The sequence below is a fragment of the Cyanistes caeruleus genome, chromosome 23 (assembly GCF_971803275.1).
Source record: "Cyanistes caeruleus chromosome 23, bCyaCae1.hap1.1, whole genome shotgun sequence".
NCBI lineage: Eukaryota > Metazoa > Chordata > Aves > Passeriformes > Paridae > Cyanistes > Cyanistes caeruleus.
In genome coordinates, this window is record NC_141723.1 from 285015 (window position 1) to 297285 (window position 12271).

General features: G+C 43.1%; 2 long non-coding RNA genes across 3 annotated transcripts; one reads left to right on the forward strand and one right to left on the reverse strand.

Moving 5' to 3' along the window:
* The first annotated feature begins 4135 nt into the window (after window positions 1–4135).
* LOC147649447 (uncharacterized) lies at window positions 4136–9655 on the forward strand. The gene is made up of 2 exons (XR_002869256.2): window positions 4136–5490; window positions 7522–9655. It is a non-coding gene; the product is annotated as an uncharacterized LOC147649447 (long non-coding RNA).
* A 1238-nt stretch (window positions 9656–10893) lies between these two features.
* LOC147649448 (uncharacterized) lies at window positions 10894–12132 on the reverse strand. Of its 2 annotated transcripts, none has more exons than XR_015278912.1 (3): window positions 12051–12132; window positions 11447–11513; window positions 10894–10972 (listed from the first exon to the last, which is right to left on the reverse strand). It is a non-coding gene; the product is annotated as an uncharacterized LOC147649448 (long non-coding RNA). The 2 variants fall into 2 exon arrangements; XR_015278911.1 differs by lacking the exon at window positions 12051–12132 and adding an exon at window positions 11820–11949.
* Window positions 12133–12271: the final 139 nt, after the last annotated feature.

The following is a 12271-nucleotide window of genomic DNA, read 5'->3' on the forward strand; positions in this document are numbered from 1 at the left end:
TTTTGTGCTAACTAAATTGTAACAGTTATTAAAGTTATTATTAGAAGCAATCAAAAGAATCAGTGTTACAAGACAGATGCACATCCTTACAGATGTTACATGTTAAAATTGAGGTACAGGGTGTAGTCTGGAAGATAAGTGATGTCCCAAGACAAAAACAGCCTTGAGATGGACAAAATTAGAACGACTTTGGGCATTGGGCCTAAAAATCAGTAAATACAAGAATAATTAGTAGACTTACATGACACAGCGCTTAGAACACACGTGCAAACCTGTAAGGTTATCCAAAGGACAACGAGGAAGAGGAGAAGCCTTTGCCAAAAGACCACCAGAAGAAGACTGAAGACCCCTTAGCAACAAGTGACGCATGTGCCATGAAGAAAAGTGATGTAAAGTCAGAAAAATTGGAAATAGGAGGAAACGTATGGGAAGCATTAATGAATATGTAGAAGCATACAGTACAGAAGTTTAGCCTGAAGTGCTTTGTTTTGTACGTGAGGCAGGGTGGGGAACCCCCTCCGTACCCCGGTCGGTTTTGTACGTCAGGTGGGGTAACAAGCCCTCCCCGTACCCCAGTCAGTTTTGCTTATGTTTTAATCATACGTAATTACTAGCAGATTATATATAAATTGTAATTTTTTATTAAATTATATTCTTTTACTAACCTGTATTCTTTTATACCAAATTACTATTCAATTTACTAAATTGTATTCATTTTTAATTAAGCTGCCATTAACCCAAGGGACCTAGTTGTCAAAATTCTAATTTCATTTATAACAAAGATGTCTTCTGACCCCAAGAATCTGCATTCGTGTGGCAAAGGATTCATTACTCACACCGCATTGCTTTCTGATATATATTTTTGTATCATCATTTCCCATTTGAAATTCAGCTCTTAAATCCCAAAAGGGAATTTGCTGGCAGTTAATTAGCCAAATAGCTACATCTTGGTGGAGACCTTGGAGAGTCAACCAAGTGACTGGGATGAGGCAGGAGAGCCTAGAGTTGGAGGAAGCCTTGTAATTTGCTTCCAAAAACGCTGAATACACTGATACGAGTGTGAAGCTCTCCTGCAAAATGGTGTTTTTCATTATTGTGGGGCAAAATGTCTTTAATGTTGGGAGAAAAGGGATCTTCAAGCCTTGGCAAGCTGCAATGGCAAAAGATGGTTGTGATGGCTCTTCTCTCTTCCCATGAGGGAAAATCATGGTAAAATAAAAGGAGCAACTTCAAATTCTTGCAACTTTTGCAAGATATGGGGAAAGACTGTTGGAAGGTTGTAGGACAGGGATTTTGTTAAAGATCTCTCAGGAGCTGACTCATCTTTTGAGAAAATGTGATTCAGAAAGAGGTTGTTCTCCCCCTCAGGCCACAGGTTTGGGGTGGAAATTGTAGGCGGTCCCCTCCTTCCTTTGGAGACACTGGGATTCAGCTTCTACTTGCATGTCCTAGTTCCTTTCAGCTGTGTCCTGCTCTTTGCCTTTATTCAACTGATGCTGACTTCAAATACATGTATTTCTTTATTTCTTATTGTCAAGAGAACCTATGTTCAAACTTCCTGCTGCCTTAGGAGTTTAAAAGCTGCCAAAGCACTGCTGCATCTCACTTTTTGTGGCCCTCCAAAGAACTCTGCTTCAAAGGTTATAAAAACCCTAGAGCACAATACAAAGCCTCTCTCTTGAATGAGTTTGTAAGTGAATAGTGCTGTAGAGCCCTGGGTGTATTTGGGGCATTGAAATAAAAACCTTGCAGTGCAAAGTCTGTAAATATGAATTCTTGTGCCTGAGAATTCCTGTATACCACTGATTTTCATCAGTTGAAGACTAGGCTGCTACTCAGAAAAGACCCTGCAGCTCCTTCCCAATGTTGGGTTTGGTGATAGTGCCTAAGGGAAAAGCTGCAGGTCCTATGTCTCCAGGTGTGCATTTCCAGCACCTAAAGTCAATATTCCTGAGTTGAAATAAGAAGGATGACTCACTGTTTGAGAACTGTGAGGCCCCAATGATGATTGCAACAGGAAACGTCTTAATATTTATTATTAAATAGAATGATGCAAAATGCAGCCTTCTGTGCTGATACCAAATTAAAGTAAGGAAGGGATTTTTGGAGTTATTCTGCTTTTAAGTGCAACAGGAAAAAAAAGTGCTTAAAGGTACCAGGCAGCTGATGGAAAACTACAGTTCCTAGTAATCTGTATATCAGTCATGATGTGTCTCCGAGACATTTTAAATTCTTTATTGCCTGCTCCTGTGTCATAAGTTCCTTCTCATACACCCTGTTCTTGCAAACTGAGTAACTGCTCAAACAAGTGATTGGGGGTGAAATAAGAGGTGTGCCATGAAACAACTTGTTAGCACAGGCAATTCCATGATGCCTGATGGAACAGGTGCTGAATCGGACCTGATTGCAGAGGAATGGATCAATTTTTTGCTGTTGAATTGCACTAAAAATATGCAAATGGTTGCACATTTACTTAGCAGGATGTGCTGGTTTTGCATTAATTGATATTTAGTACGAAGAAAGTAACCACCCACGGAAATGATTTTGCTGAGAGAAGCTGCTGAGAGCTTCCCCTGTGCCTGGAAAAAAACAATAGCTGGCTAGTTCTGAGAACTGACAACTGATGAAACCATTTAGAAGTTGGATCAGCCTCTGTGCGATCCACATTTTAAAAACCGACAAGGCCGGGAAAGCTCTCTCTTAGCTTCTGGCCCGGAATACGTAACTGGGGGCTGGCCCCTGCTCAGCAATCCCTCCGGGTCCCGTTCCGCCGGGGTGCCTGCGGCCCCTTCCAGCGGCGCTGCGTCAGCTCCCGGCTCAGCCGAGATTCTGCCGCTGCTGGCTTTCTCCACAAATTGCCAGGCAGGGGGAGGGGAAGCCATCGGCCCGAGGCGTGCTGCCTCTGAGTGCTAGCCTGGCTGCTGAGAGCCATCCTCCCGCAGTACAGCCACCGGCCGCTCCCCCGGCAGAGATCACATAGGCATCCGCAGGTCTGGGAAAGTTTTAACCCTTTCAGTGCACAGATGAGACCTGCAGACCTGGATACTCTCTCGAGGGAGAGAAACATATATAGTGATGTAATAAATGGAATTGTTTCGTGCTAACTAAATTGTAGCAGTTATTAAAGTTATTATTAGAAGCAATCAAAAGAATCAGTGTTACAAGGCTGATGCACCCCTTTACAGATGTTACATGTTAAAATTGAGGTACAGGATGTAGTCTGGAAGATAAGTGATGTCCCAAGACAAAAACAGCCTTGAGATGGACAAAATTAGAACGACTTTGGGCATTGGGCCTAAAAATCAGTAAATACAAGAATAATTAGTAGACTTACATGACACAGCGCTTAGAACACACGTGCAAACCTGTAAGGTTATCCAAAGGACAACGAGGAAGAGGAGAAGCCTTTGCCAAAAGACCACCAGAAGAAGACTGAAGACCCCTTAGCAACAAGTGACGCATGTGCCATGAAGAAAAGTGATGTAAAGTCAGAAAAATCGGAAATAGGAGGAAACGTATGGGAAGCATTAATGAATATGTAGAAGCATACAGTATAGAAGTTTAGCTTGAAGTGCTTTGTTTTGTACGTGAGGCAGGGTGGGAAGCCCTCCCTGTACCCCGGTTGGATTTGCTTATGCTTTAATCATACTTAATTACTGGCAGATTATATATATAAATTATAAATATATATTTTTATTAAATTATATTCATTTACTGAACTATACTCTTTTATACCAAATTACTATTCAATTTACTAAATTGTATTCATTTTTAATTAAGCTGCCATTAACCCAAGGGACCTAGTTGTCAAAATTCTAATTTCATTAATAACAGTAACAACACATAGACAGACAACATGAAGACACCAAGGTCAGCGAAGAAGGAGTCAAGTCTTGGAAGGAGAATGAGGAGATGCCTAGAATTGAGGCTGAATGCTCTTTTGGTAGGCCATTGAGATGGACTATGACACACTGGAATACCCCTTTTAATTCATGAGAAACTATGGGGGAATGGAGTGTTCAAACTGTAGATGTGAGCAGACGTATCGATGATGAAGCAAAATAGATACTGAAGGGACTGATCCCATGAGAAGCTTGAACAGAGGGGAGAGAGTGATGAAGACCCTTTGCCCCCAGGGAGAGAAGAAGACCTCTGTTCCCAGAGATAAAGATGATTGCAGAGATAGATGAATAGAACCTTTGCTTTTGAACAGCTCATCCTTGAAATAATACCCCAGAATTTGACATGGCCCATAAACACAGCTGTAGGTGGGTTGTGAAAATGGGAGGAGTTTCACGATTGCAGATCTTTTCCCAGACAGCTGCTATTCGTGGAAATGAAAAACCACAGGAGAACTGTTTCTTGTGGAGAGGTCTCCATGGCATGGCAAGAGAAAGCTCCTCTCCCTACAAGAACTGATGAAAGACTATTGTAAAATTGGTAAATGTTTTAAAATCCCAGGTTTTGTCTCTATGTTGTCAGTTGGGAAAGAAAAGAAGTCAGGCGGGGGGAGGAAAAAGGTTCTGAAGGTTTTATTCTGTTGCTTCTTATTATTTTAATCCTGTTAATAAAGTTTTCTTCATACCTTTTAAGTTTTAAGCCTGTTTTGCCCTTCTCCTAATCCCTATCTCACAGCAAGAAATGGGTAAGTGCACTGGTGATTTTAGTCAGTGCTAAACCCACCACATTATTTGGTGCACTGGCCAGGAAACTCAAATCAGCAAACCAAAACCACTACATGGGACAAGTCTTGAGGTTTTTATATTCCATGTTGTTAATTGCTGTGCTATTTGTTATGATGATTTGGCTTTTAATCTATCAATGAATACTGAATGAAGAATTAAACCATGAATCAGATTTCTTCTGTTGCTTGCCACTAACACAAGCAATTTTTATTTTCAGTTTCAGGTTTCTTTTACAGTAGAGGACAAAAATAAATTATGAGTGAAAAGAAGTTAAAATTATTATTCTTAAGCAAGTATCCTGCATCAATGCTTAATTCTTCCATTATGTCTGATATCATTAGTCATTCTACTGTAATATTTGACACATACGTTTGTGGGACAAATTAGGATCTAATATAAAAACTGCAATAATACTGACTTATGTGGAACTGCAGCTAATTATAACATATTTGAATTTTCATCTTTCAAAAAAGACCTCTATAAAATGAACAACCTTTCAGACTGCTGAAATGGCTGAGGCAAGCAGAGGAGAGTTGAGGGAAGAAACATCCAAGGACAACAAGAGAAATCTCAGTGCTAAAATGAGCCAATATCAGGTGTTAATGGATTCTTTTTAATCGTGGGCTTTTTCTCTTTCAGGTGGCTTTTCTACCAAAGGTGTGGGGCTCAGCTTATTTAAGTTGGAAAGGTTTGGTTGCCTTTATACATGAATGACTGATTCTGCCATCTTTAGAGGTTAAATGTCACTTTAGTCTTCACAGGTAGACTGGAAGAGATAAAGGAGTCAAGATGCCATTGCAGGAAGGTATGTCTCACCAAGCAAGAGGATGAGAGTTCACTAAATATTTTCTGCAAAGCAGCCTCTCCTTCCTCTCTCCCCACTGTGTCTTCACTGTGCCTTTACATGTAGACCTCTAGACCCTCAGTCTTTTGAATTCTCTGTCAGGTTCAATGTTTGTGTTCAATTCCTTGGAGAAGCATCAGGCATTGCTCTGCCTTGAGATCCTGCCAGTGCTCAAAGCCTTAGGTCCATCTGGAGAGAGAAAATGAGCAGCATAAATTCCCAGCTTGTGTATTAGCTAAAAAAGTTGTTAATCTCTACTATTTCTGCATTTGGGATCCTCAGACTGAGTGTGGGCTCATTAGTCTGTTGAATTATATATCAGAAGTAATTTCTTTTCCTGGGAAGTGAATCCTACATATGTGCAACTCTATTCCAAAATGGATTCCTCATGTCTCAGACATTGCTGTTGCCGTAGATAGTCTTCAGAAAAACAAATTGTATAATTAAATTCACCATTGGTTTTGCCCCCCATCTAGAAATGAGAGGAGATCATAGATTTAGCACATTTTCTGAATGCTGAGATTCATATGCAGAATGTTGAAGGTTCAGCAGCTTTCTTGAGCAGCCACTCTCTTGTGCTGTCCTTAAGCATCCTGGCTTGATGCATTTTTCATTTTCCAATGCAATTGCACCTTTCTGTGCTGGTGCTTCAGCAAATCCATTATATCTCCAAATCTAACACAAGGGTTATTTTTAAGTTTTCAGTTACAGGAATATTAATACTAGGCTTGTTTCCTTAACAGTCTGTCACATGCTGTAGACAAGGATTGTGATGTTTGAGATGAACACAGCACAAACTGCTGTGCAGATCTGCCCACCTCAGTAGAAGCCAGATGAATGGCACTGTTTCAGGCATGAACCAGAGCAGTGGGAAAATGGCCATCAAGAGTTAAGGGTTTATTGGTATAATGAAGGGTAGATTTTCTCCCTTCCCTTCCAATCCCTTTCAAAGAAGTCTCTGAGCAGAAACAGAAAAGCTTGCTGTCCACCACCATTTACTGTGTCATTTCTTTTCAGAGATTTCTGTGCTGCTTTTCCTCATGTCTGCAGTTATTCCATTTATCCCTGTTTTTATGGTATGACCCCATTTGTAATGCATCTGTTCTTAGTTATTCTCCATTTTTCACTCTTCTAAACTTCACTGTATTCTCCTAGAAATTGCCTTTTTGTTTTTAAGCTCCTGTCTGCCTCTCAAGGCTTCTGTATTTTTTGTTACCCTCTTTCTATGGAGCATCTTTGTTCTCACTGTGTATCTTAAGCCCAGTTTCTTCAGCAGTTTCCTTCATCTCACTGCTGCTGGACTTCCTACATCTTGTCTCCAGTGTGTTGTCATTTTAAGTCATAGATAGAAGGCTGAGCCACAAGGCTGCAGGAACTGTGGGCTTCCACACAGAAGTGCTGCAGCAAAATACATACGTCCAATTCCAGACCAGGCTGGCAACCTTCTGATATATTTAGGGGTCTGGAGAAATACTATGTCCCAGAGGCACTTAAATAGCTGGATGTTGTATGAAGTTTGAGTTGGCTAATAATGGTTTTGTATTGCTTTCTGCCCCTTACACAGCCTTGGTGACAGGTAGAGGTCTTGTCTGAAGGGCAGGATGGCTCCAGATGAGTTGGGGCAGTTAGTTGGGTATCATTTGTGCAAGTGTGCTCTATATTTTTCCTAGAAGCACTGCTTAGTATTTCTTATATTGCTGAATTGTGTTCAGCAGTAATAATATTGGAGTATGATTATGATACTCCAATAATAGTAAGCAATAGGGAGTTCTTTACTTAATCCCACCACATTCTTAAGTTATCTAACTTCAGTTTGCATTCTACTCCTAAAACTCAGACTGACTCAACTTTACCTCTGCAAGCTCTACCTTGCACATAACTGTCACACAGAACTAGTATGAATGACGTAATCCCCCATTTAAATCTTCAATCAAGTTTAGCTGTAAAGGATTACAATTCACTGGCTAAACTAATTTTACACTTTAATTTCAGGAGTTCAAGAGAATGGTGGGAATCTTCAAAGATTTTGTCACTTCTCTGAACTCATTCTTCAGGATCTCAATGTACCAGTTTGCTGAAGTTGCTGCTCCCAGAGACTCTAATGGTACCAGATGTATTCCTTGTTAACTTCTGTTTGCTCCTTTTATAATGAATTTAACATTACTCTTTAAGAGCACACTTTTGCAATCATAAATATGCACTTTACTGTTTGTACAATCATGGTCTTGGAAGTGATAAGGGACAGAGATGTTCGCTTGAAACATTTCTTATAGAATAAACATTGGCAGCCAAAGGTGAAGATGAGCTTCTCTGTGCTTCATTAGTAAGATGTCCTGGAAAAGGGCACTAAGAGCTCCAGAACTTGTGAAAAATAGTATTCTTGGAAGTAAATGTAAGATGTCATCTACCTGATGGGTTTAACAGCAGGAGAGGCATCCTAGGGAGTGCTGCAGCCTTGAAGCATTGATGCAAACTGGTGGTGTTGTCACAGGCAACAGATGAGTACCAGTGCTCACCAGGAATGGACCTGTGCACTGAATTAAACATGGCCATTGTGAGTGTCACCATGCCTGTAGTGACCTGCTGCTCCTCTATGAATAGCAGACATGAAAACAGCCATCCCCAAAGCCTTTCCATGCTGAAAGCCTTTGGGTTTTTTCCAACTGATTGAATTCCCTTTACATCTCGCTGGACGTTCTTTTCTCAATCTCTCTCCCTGCCACCCTGCAGTCATATGAATTTAGGTGCGTGTAGAGCTCATGATCATCACCAAGGAAGGACCAAGATCTGGGAGATTAAGCCTTTTTTTCTGGGGGTTTTTTGTCCTGGGAGGACTGGTCTCTATGAAGGGAAATGTGTTATTCCTCAAACTTTGATTTCTCACTTGCTTTTTAGGTAGTGAATTGAGCACTGATGGCATTGCTCTTTAAAAGGAATATCCTGTGTTGCAGCCTTGCTGCAGGACTTCAGCTCTTACACCCTGGTGTATATACAGTGCAGGACTAGGAGCAGGTGAGAATGCAGTGGAGGTTGTACCTCAGACTTAGTTGAGAGACTTACCCAAGGGTCACCAGATTTAAGGTTTTTCAGAAAGACAAGGATAACACTAATGGAGTCAGTGCTGTGAACATAAATTCTCACCAAGCACTACATACATATTAAAAGTAAATTCATTTATGTAGCGCTTTAACTACTGTATAAATTCAACCTCGAATGAAAGCCCCGTGTCGGGGGTTAGGTGTCCTTCCTTTTGCTCCTTCTCACCTATAGAATTTTTCCCCATTAGTTGCAGGGAACTCTGACTGCTGGGTGCTTGAGAACAGTTTGGCTGAGCTCAGGGAGAAGGGGGTCAGGTAAAAGGGAGGGCGGGGGTAGCTGCGGGCTGGCTCGTTTCTTGAGCTTCAGAGCAGGACACATTCGGGCCTGTTGCTTGGTGAAAGGAATTCACCATTACCCAGACAGAGCTGCTGCTGCAGCGTCTGCTGCTGCTTCTGCTTCTTCTGCTTCTCCTTCTGCTTCTGCGGGCCCCATTCGCCCTGTCCTGCCGGGACATGTGGCAGTGCCAGCCACCACCGCAGAGCTGCTGATCCACCTCAGCCACCGGGCTGGGATCTCAGCTCATCCCTGCTGTTCCAGCTGAGTGTTCATCACAGAGCCCTGCAGGAGCACCGGCACTGCCCGCCCGAGGGGGTTTGTGAAGCAAAGCCTCTCCTCCATCCCTTCCCGACTGGGCCGAGAAGGCTGTCACGGGCTCCCTGGTTCTGTTTTTAATGCTGTAGTTATTGTTGTTCATTTGCCTTATTATACATCCTAGTAAAGAACTGTTATTTCTATCCCTAGATCTCTGTCTGAGAGCCCCTTGATTTCAAAATTCTAATAATTCAGAGGGAGGGGGTTTATATTTTTCATTCCAAGGGAGGCTCCTGCCCTCCCTAGCAGACACCTGTCTTCTAAACCTAGACACCCCTACTCAAAGATTTATAAAGAACTTGTACATTTTGGACTGGGGAGGAAAAAAAAGTATCCCTCCTCTTAAAGGGAAAAGCCTAACTCAGAATGTCTTATTTACTCCTGTATTCATATTGCACGTTAAAATATTTACATTAAAATGTACCAGTTTTCAAAAGCAACTTGTTATCCCATTTTTCAACTGAACTTGGCCAGGCTAAAAAGAAAATTATATATGCCAGAGGAGTGCAGTAAAAGAGATTTAAGGGTTTTCAAATAGTTAAGAAAGAGACTATAATAAGTGACCAGTGGGCCAGTGAGCAATTTTAATTAAAACTGGGCTGCTTATTGATCTGTGATACAGATTCACCCCATCTGCAAAATTTCAGCAATGTTCTGATTTCAGAAAACAGCACTTTGTAAGAGCCAGTAAAGAATATAAAAGTTTAGAATGGAAATGTTTCATAACTGTGACATTTTGTGCTAAGATCTTTTTCCACCCCATTTAAACACCTCACGTATCTTCATATTAAAATTAAAGCAAATATATGGAATCTATAGGTTATTCTATCCTTGTCTAGTGAAAGGTATCCCTGCCCATGGCAGGGGCGTGGGACAAGGTGAGTTTTTCCAACCCCAAGCCGTTCTGTGATTCTATGATACTACTTTTCTGACTTAATGCCAGTGGGTTCACTGCATGTCAGTGTGAAAAATGTCCAAGTAGTCTAAAATATATTGGTATTTTTAAAGATCTTATGTTCTTGAAACCAGTGGGATCTTTAGTGATTGCATCTTCAAGGTGGGCCTGATCCCTTAACTTACTGATGTACATTTCCATTGGGAAAACCAAGAAAGTACTAAAAAGGGGCTAATGAATGCTCTGCAGAGATGTGTAAAGTCTGTTGTATCAGCAACTGCACTTAGTAGATCTACTTTCTTCTTGAAGGGTTTACTTGTTGTAAAATTCCAATTACTTAAAACTTCTATTTTGTGATAAACGGGCCAGGAGACCAGCTCCTTTTAAAAAGGCCTGTTATTAAGCAGCACAGCTCTCGGGTGGGGGCCCGAGGGGTCGCGCACACCGCCACTGCTCCCACTGGACACCGCAGAAGAGAAGGATCCGTGCAGCTCTGTCACTAGAGCAGAGCTGGGCCTTCCTTCCTCACGAGAGTCCCCGGGAAGACTCGTTCTTTCGGGCTCGTAGTCTAGGTTGTCATCCCAATCGAGTCCCCTCAAGGTTATGTCGGCCTCTGGAAAGAAGTCAGGGGACTCCTCTGGGTCTTCCTTGTTAGATGGTGCTGGTTTTATTCCTTCCCTTTTGCGTGGCTCGTTGTTTCGGGGTTTTTCCAGTCTGGGTGCATCCCATAAGTCTCTGGTCTCTCTCGTTTGCATAAAAGTCAGTATGTCATCTTCCTCCTCAGGACGGTACAGCAACTTGGGAAAAGGATACAATGTTGCCATGTGGGAGTCTAGGAGCAGTGGGGGCAGTGCCTGGCTGAACACAGAACAAGAAACACAGGGTACACCAACTTGGGAGAGGGGGCAGGGCCTCTCTGAACAAGGAACAAACACATGGGGTACAGCAATTTGCAACAGGGGTACAAGGTAAGTAAACCTGGGACAGGGGTACAAGGTAAGTAAGGAGTTTACAAACAGCAACTGTAACATATTATTCTTAACATATTTATAAGTAACGTGGTGAAATTAAAATATCCTCAATGCAAATTTGGCACAAAAGCCTGGTTTTAAAGCCAGAAATGTGTCCTGAAATAGTAGCACCAGCAGTGGCAGAACATCTGCACTGGAAGGAACTGCTGCCATGCTCTGGCTGAATAGAAACACAAACTGGAGGTGGCGATGGTGATGTGTCTGGTTTTTAGTAAAATACAGGCATATTGTTTAAAGAGAGCTGTGCTGTGTTTACAGAGCAGCATGTGTGGCAGTACATGTGATGTCTTCCAGGTAGTACCTGGTGAGCAGCCGGTGTTTGGAACAGGATGAAGCCATTGATGATTATCATTCTTACCATTCAATAGCTGTATTGTAAGGAGAAAAAAAAAATAAAGAAGGGCACGTGTTAAGTTTTATTATGAAACCCGAACAGCTGGGAACTTGCTGCTTGCACATGGGTCAAGGGCTTTGAGAAACTGGGGATAGATGTAGAGATGTTTTTTTGAGTGGAAAACAGGGTTTTTTTTTATTTTTAGATGAGGAAAACATCTCATTAGGCTTTTTTTACCCCAGAGCATTCTTGCTCACCGCAGTGGTGGGGTAAAGCTTTTAGCCTTTAGACGGCGATACAGGCCACGGCTTTTTCGGCTCCCCCCTATGCGGAGTTTTACCTGGGGACCGATTTCTGTAGCAGCCTGGGGTGACACAAGTGACGCGGTGCCGAGCCGCGCCGAGCCGCTACACCCGAGCCGAGCCGAGCCGAGCCGAGCCGAGCCGAGCCGCCATACCCCAGCCCAGCCCAGCCCAGCCCAGCCCAGCCCAGCCCAGCCCAGCCCAGCCCAGCCCAGCCCAGCCCAGCCCAGCCCAGCCCAGCCCAGCCCAGCCCAGCCCAGCCGCCACACCCCGGCCCGGCCCGGCCGCCACATCCCAGCCGTAGTCCAGGCCGGCCCCCTCACAGCTCCCGGCAGCCATTTCTCGCCGAGGGACGGCCCTACCTGCCATGCACCTCGACCCATTGGCTGATAGAGTCGCGGGGGTGGGGCCACGCGTCGCCTCTCGATTGGCGCGCGCGGCTGTCACTGTGATCGGGGGCGTGGCCTGGCGAGGCGGGTCCCCGCGGGGG